Source organism: Lactuca serriola, chromosome 4 (assembly GCF_051521515.1).
Source record: "Lactuca serriola cultivar US96UC23 chromosome 4, Lser_US96UC23_V15, whole genome shotgun sequence".
NCBI classification, from domain to species: domain Eukaryota; kingdom Viridiplantae; phylum Streptophyta; class Magnoliopsida; order Asterales; family Asteraceae; genus Lactuca; species Lactuca serriola.
In genome coordinates, this window is record NC_136411.1 from 219,290,310 (window position 1) to 219,299,637 (window position 9,328).

Below are 9,328 nucleotides of genomic sequence, written 5' to 3' on the forward strand. Positions count from 1 at the left end.
GTCTTAGGAAGGTTTATAACATTCATCAAACGTAGAATTTGGAAAAAGGCTTTCCTATTCTCACACATTTGAAATTGGAAAGTTGTGATGTCTTGGATAAGACAAAGACCAACTAGGACCAATTTTATGAAATGTTTTGTCTTGATAAAGACTACACTAACTCTTGAATATTTGTTTGTTAAGAAATGTTTATTGACAAGAGAATCTTATATGTTAAGGAGTCAGTGGGAGTCTTAATGGTCTTGAAAGGTTTCAAAAACAAATCAAGAATAAACCTTATCGATCATCACTAGCACACGAGTAGAGGTTTACAACTTATCGTGTTGACATTACCTTGTTTCTGTGCCATTCCAATTGAGTTAATTATGCATGTGAGCCCTATGATTTCTCATTTGAATGCATAAAAGGCAAGGACCTTGATCAATTGAAAGTACATTGATAAGAAAGGGTGAGCTGCTTAACTACTTGGAATACATGGTGGGTAGCTGTGTTACCATAAAGTAAGAAATCAAGATTAAGACAGTTCAGTCCATATGAATTTAAATTTGTCGTAAACTTTGGTTTTAACAAATTCACATGGATAGGAACACATACACCATTAAAATCTAAGTGTCATAAGATTCCCTCCTTCATGAAAATGACTGTGAGGAAATGATTTCACTAAGAAAGATTTTAAGAATATAGTAATTGTGAAAATTGTATTCTCGAATTCAATTATGGTTACGGTATCCCTTTCCATGATTCGAATTATGAGATTTGGCAATTAGTCTGAATTGTTTAAGACATACATATGAGCTATCTAAGGAAAAGGTGTATAAGTTTAAGAAGCATTGATAAAGGATTATCAAAGCATTGGGTATTAGAAATATGAACTTAAAGAAATTCAACAGGCATTGTTTTTCTGAAAGTTAAGTTGTTTCTGAATACATGTCAAAGCTAGTACGAGCATAAGTGTTATGTTTATAATATTCATCGTGATAGTGGGAGCATAAATGTTATGATTGCATGATTATTAAGGCAAGTATTGCAAGTTAGCAATATTAATTATAGAAAACAAGATTTATACTTTGCAAGGTTGTAATGGTTGTAAAGTTGTTTTGCTATAATTAAGGGAGAGAATATTATGCTTCATTTCAAATCTAAAGGCTTACGTTATGAAATGTTAATAAATTTAGTCAATGAAACATAGTGAGTTCTTAAAATTCGATTATGATTACGACATTCCTCTTCATATTTCGAATTGAGAGAACGTAGCACATAAAATATCATGGCAGAAGTTTGATAAAGTATCGAATCTTTATGTAAGACATTATGCATCGTGTCGCATACGCTTCGGGTATAGGATCGATGGAAAATGCTATAATATTTGACTATTCTAAAATTTTCCAAATGTCTAGTGCTTTTAGAGGGAAAAGGACAAGAATCGGTTTTTGACTAAGATAATTAGACAACTGTCAAAGGACAATCCAAAGTTCGCCGACGATTGGTCGCTTGTGAGTAGTTGGAAGCATGATATTGGATGGACCATATCGACATTATTATGAATAGATAAGATTCTATTGAGAATAAGTTGTCATATGGTAAGTATGGAGACGATAACATCTTATATTCTTGAAACCGAGATGTGTGAGTTGTATCTTGCGAGTCGGTTACACATTGATAATATGTAAACGCACCAGTAACTTGGTGCTATAAAACATATTGTTGTGTGTGATCTGGTGAGTGAGTGCAAGCGAGCATTGAGTCAAAGTTTATCCGTTCCTTTTATCCAAAGTAGGATAAAAGCGATATCTGTGGGCCCCTCGATGATTTAGTGATGGCACCTAAGCGCTTGGCCAAGCCGGGACTAAATTGATGTGTTCAATTGTAGTCTATTGTCAGTCGTCATAAATCTGAATTCGGGAAACAGCACATAGACGGAGAGAATGATTTAGATCCATGTATCAGTCTATACGATATCTAGAATGGAGGAATATATGATCCCTTATCTAAGGACACGCATATTTGATAAGATCAGAGTTGACAGCAGCTTTGGAAAGCTACGATTGTAGATTAGGATCTGAAGTCATACGCAGAATAGTTATTAGACTTATCCAAGTGGGAGAATGTTGGATTAGTGTCTAAGTCCATAACTATTTTTGGTATGTACTTGACCCGATGGTGCATGGTCCTTTTGGGTTGCCTTCACCAAAGCAACTTGATAGGATGAATTATGGAGAGAAAGGATTAATAATGATTTATTAATATATTATGAGAATAATATATTAAAGGAGAAATCATATTGTTTAATTAATATTAGTCAAGAATTAATAAGAATTAAGTTTGTGGCTAAAAGAGATTACTTAAAATTAAGGGACTAGAACTGTCCATTGTGTGATAGTTGAATATTGAGCTAAAGGACTCTTTATTAAAGGGGTGGATGAATTCTATGGGGAAACGCATTAGAAATCGTCCAAAGGCCTTTAAGAAAAGGGTTCATGGGTTGCTTAGGGCCTAAGCATCCAAATTAGGGTTTCCTTGTTAGATTACCCTAATAGCCTCACTATTTTAGGAACCCTTAAGCCCCAAAAACGTGGTGAACTAATTGGTTTGGGTTTCCACACGCTTTGGGCAGCCTCCTTCTCTTCTCTTCTTCATCCTCTTGCTCTTGGTGTTTGTGAGCCATTAGAGGAGTGACATTTGTGACTCTAAGCCTTCTAAAGTCAATACAAGAAGGAATTGAGATTGTTATTACTATATAACAATCAAGGTATGATCTAAACCCTTATTCATATGTTGTATTGATTAGATATAGGGTTTTAAGTCTTGGATTAAAAGCATGTACAATAGAGAAACCTAGATCCAAGCTTTAGGGTTTGCATGAGCACATAGGATGTCTTTTGGCCATAACCCAACAATCTCTTCATCATGTAGCGCAAAAAGGACCCCTTGTTGCTCCATATCCCTTCCAATTGCTCCAAACCTCTTCCAAGTGCTCCAAACTCATTCCAGGTGCTCCAAACCCCCTTGTACACGATCCATTCCTTTGGCACTTGATCAATTCCTTTGTCAGATGATCCAATTCTCTTTAATTAGAAGACCTGTTACTTTGTCACATGCTCCATGAACCCCAAGTGCTCCAAATATTATAGGTATATAATATTTGTATTAAAGTTTATTTCAAAAACTTAAACAAATTGTGTTAAATAAAAATTTAAAAATAAAAAATTATTTAAGGTAAATAATCTTGACAGAAGTTGAAGTAGTCGTGATTATGAACTCGTGAGTATAAAGAACGCCAAAATTTGACGTCATATGAAGAAATTATGATTTTTTGAAATTTCCCATTCGATACGGTACATTAGTATGTAACATAAACTATGAAGCGAACATAAATTACTTGTTAGCCAAAATATGTAAACGATAGTTGATGTCCACGTAAATACAAATTTGTAGCCACAAAGAATGTCGAGAGCGGGGCTCCTATGAAGGAGTAATGAATTTCGCAAGAACTTTAACAGTGTAATCTTTATAAAATATGAAGTTAAAATAGAATAAGAATTAGTTGTTGAGCTTAAGGAAAATTTTAGTGCTTGCAAATATGAATTCGTGGATATAAAGAGCGTCGAAAACGGAACATGTATGCGAAAGTTTATAATTTTTCGAAGAACGCGCCAAGCGGCCAAAGATCTCACTATCGGATAGAAACGTGATCTTGACCCTCCATTTTAACAAGCCCTACTATAAATAGAAAGACGCAACCTCTCTTGTTAGCCATCCATCTCTATCTTGATATCCATTTCAAAACCTCTCTCTTTCTCTCTCGGCTGAGCACCACCCTCTGCCACGAGCGATCATCGCAGCACCGCCATTTGCCACCGCCAACAACACCATTTGGCGACCGATTAGCTTTATCCGAAGAACCTACTATGAATTTTTCGGTCACTTTTCCGACAACTTTATAGGCAAAGCAACATTCATTTTCCGAGTTTTCGCTAGAATACCATGTAATTTAAGTTGCAATTACTATTTTCTTAAGCTTAACTTATATTTATTTTGATTGTTGTGATTATGAACCTATAAATAAGATTTATTAGTATTTCTAGTTATAATATTGATTGATCTACTTATGGGAGTGATGTCTAGGCAAGGTATTAGTGAGGTGTTTCAAGTGGATTTTCTAAACAATATATTTATATACCAATCAGATCCTATCTCTAATATGAACTTACCTGGTCATTCTTTATTTGATAGAAGTCAGTATTCCTTGGGATTGATGATGAATCTAAAATATTATAAGTCTTAAAGAATATAAATGAAAACTAAGATATAGTAATGTATGTAGGTCATTTAAAAGATAAAGCAAAAGTGTTAAACGAAGAGTTAACTTTCCCGTGAGTCATCCACCTTTAACTGGTGAGTGTATAGTTACTTTCATCTTACACATAGATACAAATGTATTTAAATTCTTACATGCTATTATTTATATTATGATATTTTGGTTAGATAAAATAGCATGACAGGATTATGTTTAATTAAATCATATATTGTTGAAATAATGATCTATGTTATTATCATTCCTAAATTATATTTGGTAGTGAGAAGTTATGAATGATAAAATAGTGGTGTGAGACCATGACCAAAATTTTTACTATTATACTACTATGACGAGTCATCTAGCAGAGTATAGATGATGACCACTGATTATTCTAGACAGTCATGTGGGACACTGGCAGACTCAAAATCTATAGGTGTTATTGAGTTGTGCGTTCATTCGGATGCTTTATCCCCTTCATGGTTGCCTTTATTGACATATATTGATTAGGAATCCCCGAATCAGTATTATCTACTCGCTTCTTATAAAGATCCATTAGAATAGCTCCCTCGAGATCATATTTTCATGATCAGGGTGTGACAATAACGAGAATGGGTGATCGGGTTAATTAATTGATGTGAAATATATATATTTAAAAGATTTAATTATATTATTGTGGGTTGAGAACCCATGTACTCACCAGGCTCCCAAATTTGACCCACTCGGTTTGTTTATATCACAAGTAGCGGTACGAAGGCATTGGGATAGTGATTGTAAGCGACAAAGTGATATAAGGAGATTAAGGTTGATAATGTAATAAACTTGTGTAAGGCATGTAATAACTCATCTATGCTTATGAAATGCGTATCGATTATGATATCCAAGGGTTTATAATATTAATGAAAACAAAAGGTTTCATCAGAAATGAAAGAGTATTGATTTTATCTGAAAGAAAAATGTTTTGGGACAATTTCGCATCAAAATATTCTTTTAAAGAATACATAGTTTTAAATAAGCCTAATTTTTTTTTATTTGGTCGTGGAAATTTGGGGATGTCACAATTAGGACCCTTATTAGATATTATATCACCTACCTCCATTTCTATTGTTGGTGGCATTGAACTATTGTCATTGATGAAAATGTGTTAAATTTCCCAATCCATAATAAGCATAATTTGGTCACCATTGACTTTGCATCAACAACCCTAAGAATCTATCAACCTAAAATTTTGTTCCCAATTTACATATTTTACAAGGAATATACTCATCCTTGATTTCCCTTGTATCTCACATAACATCAACAATGTTCATGAATCCGTAGCACTGTTGTAAAAATCCTGACTAAGTCCCGATTAATTTCTGATAAATCTATAGGCGCTACTCGACCGATTAAAGGGTGCCTAGCGATTAATCCCTACATACATAATGAGTGAAACATTTATAAAACGATGAAATTCTAACATTTTGAAAAAGATTTATTTCAATGGACACTATTTGATGCATGATTATTGTTGTATTAATCATATTAACCTATTTTGTTATTATATTAGTGGTATTTACGAACTTTGATATGATATTAGTCATATTTAATTTTTTAAAATTCAAAAAATTAGCAATTAATGGTCCCGATTAATCCCCCGATATATCTCCACCTAGCAGATTAATCCCTTGACCCCAGTCCACCGACTAGCTAACGTCAAGCGTTTTTTACAACCTTGATCCATAGTATGAGGAAAATTTATGATATAGAAAGTAGAAGGTATTTTTGTCTAAATCCTTACCATTAGTATTATGGGGTACAATTGCTCATTTTACCCATGTACCATTCATTGCCTCTCTCATTTTTGTTATCTTTCTTTATCCTTGCAATTCTGAAAAATCCAGTCATCATCAAGCCCCTTCTATTTGATACATGTCATCAACACCCTTGTTTCTCATACTATATACGATATGAACAAATCTTCTTGATTTCGTTTAATACAACCATTCGATTGTTTTGGTGTATTGTTACAAAAAACATTACATTTCAGAGACCAACAATAGTTTTTAAGCTAGCAAGAAGCTAGAAAAAACTAAAATTCTATCAAGTAATATCAATCTTAAGATCTTACAACCAACCTACACAAGTAATATGTTACCCTGCATAATCCTATCGTTAACCCGAAATAAGGATTGGGTAACAGTTTTATGAAATAAAGTTTCCTTTTTACGTTGATTCCTACCAAACAACGAGGACTTTTTAAACACCCAAATATGCCACCACATGTTATAAAAAATAGCCTATATATAATATTTCTATTTCTTGTGAAACCTCAGAGAGATAAACCCAACATAACCAATCATCATAGAACTCCAGGTGGACATAATCAACCTTACCATCAGGCAATCTGAGACAAAACATCACTACCCAATGAACAAGAAAAAAACAAATGACTCCCCAATCTGCTCCTACAATATACACATGACAGAGAAAAAAGCAGCATTTAAACCTTCAAATATCTAGGTTAAACTTAGTAGGAAGTTTATCTATAGCCAATTGCCAAGAAAATACATTAATTTTTATAGGAACAAGGCAGACCACTATGTAGGAATCATACTAATATCCAAAATAGCTTATCAGTATAAGAACGTCTAAAAGGAACATTAATGTCATATGACCCTAGAAAAGACCAGGAGCAAAGATCAGTGAGAGAAGACAAAGAATTTTTGGTAATGGGGCCATGAGATCATCCCATTACACACTCTACCCCCTTGGTGCCCTATCTAGAGATGTCACCCATTAATATATGTTTGTCCAATTAAAGAGCATAAACTACATTGAATTAAACTTTTAAAGAAGTATATTATAACCAAACCTTATACCAAAATGGAATAAGAGAAGCATTTGTAATAATCTTCTTACATTAAGAATAAAGATCCATGCCTTTGTTAGGTAAATGGACCATAGCATAATTATGGTTAACAGGAAGAGGACAATCATTAAGCCCACTAACCCCATAAACAACATCATCACCTTTAGCCAAAAAGAAACTAGGTTGGTATGAAACCACCAAAATCTTTTGAATAGGAGGTACTGATTGAGAGAAAATAAACTACTGACACTAAGACCGCCATGATTTTTTCACCATCACCTTATTTAAACTAATCCAAATCCTTTTATTTTATTCCAAATCAACCAATAAGAAGAATTTATTCCATAAAGAATCTAATTAGGATAAAAAACTGTCACACCCCGAAAACCAAAGTCGGAAACATTTCTGGGGCGGACTCCTTATGAACAAAGATGTGGAATACCAGATCGTTGTTGCTGAGTTCTTAAGATAGCTCGGAGAGGGCTACGGAATCGATTCCTAACGAGGATCTCGAAGGTTCTAATGTACCACGAGTTTAGTTTTCCGCACTTCCCAAGGCGTACTATGTCTTTCTAGAGTAAGACTTCCAACAAGAGAGTACATCTTCATGTGGCAGAGTAGCTAAGGGTCTGATGGTTCTAAAGGAAATTTCTAGGTGGGTCTGCGATAATAGCCGGCGGGACCCAAGAGTTGACGGGTTTCTATGGGTATCTCCGATGCCGACTAATTCTTTATTGCCATAGTTTTTGGAAAGGTCTACGAGTATGACTGCTTTGCTTAACTACACGACCATGAAAATGGTTTGACCGAAGGGCACCACTACTATCTCGTAGTGATCATATCAAGCCCTAGCTGTTGTCTTGGATACATCATCCTCAATGAGGTTTTGACTACGAGGTAAATCCAGGGATTAGGTCGACGCGAGACTTGACTACACGTTCGAAAAGAATTCTCAGGAAATCTTCGGAAAAGGCATCAGGGAAAGAGTTGCAGACTTCTCGTTTCCCGATGATCACACGGACGAGGAATACATGGGAAAACTTTTTAAGCTTTGATGCATCAAGATCATGAGAGTCGGGTCAGAGGAAGCTTAAGACGGACAACTTTCTCGAAACCAAGAATAACAGCATGAATGAGGCTCGGTCATTACATGCCAAATATGGCATCAAATCATTGCATGAAAAGTTTGCCATTAGATCGAATGGAAAAGAATAATTGACCAGGTTGAGTATACAATCTACGGATATGACGTTAGCGTTCTCCTTCTCACTTGTTAACCATCTCGACGGTACATGTTTTCGATTACTAAAAAGGACTGATTTTGGAAAGATGCCTGAATGGATGGTTAGCAAATTTCTCTCGGCATTAAAATCGAAAAGAATTATAGGCATAAGATTCATCGAGGGAAAATATACATGTGGCAACGGTGGGATCGGTGGCTGTCTCCTCTCGTCCTATTGCTAGAACTCTTCCGGTGTTGCCAGATGTTGCTGCCTTAGGGCAATTTCGCTTGTTGTGTCCGACTTCTCCGCAACCATAGCAGGTCTGACCAATGCCCGCTCCGGAAGCTTGACTGCCTGATTGAGTTGGTGTCTTACAGTTTTTCGCTGTGTGACCCTTTATGCCACAACTGTTGCAAAACACCTCTATACATGCGATGGAAGAGAGGTGATGATAGTTGCACTTGTCGCAACTAGGGAGGGTTCCAGCATACCTATTAGCAGGTTTTCGGGTTGAAGATCCATCAACAAAAATAGTTGCAGGGGAAGTGACAGCATGAACTACCACCGTTTGCTGTCTCTTCGAAGACTCATGCGATGCCTGACTTTTCTCTTTCTTCCCAAGTTTTCTTTTCTCACCACTCCTCACTGTCGGCTCAGGAGTGGTAGTTTCCTCCTCAAGGTCTTCACTATGATCGATTAGGATCTGTGCTAAGCGTTTGGCGCTGTCGTATGTATCCGGCCTTGCAGCTATGACGTTTCCCTTCATTGGCTGGGTCAGCCCCCAGATGAATCTCTCTATCTTCTTACTCTCCGAGGTAACCATTCTCGGGCAGAGTAATGCCAAGTCATCGAACCTGGAAGTATAAGCAGTGATGTCGGAACCTTTCATCTTCAGGTTCCAAAGTTCATGTTCTAACTTCTGCATTTTGCCCCGAGGGCAGTACTCAGCCAGCAGATGTT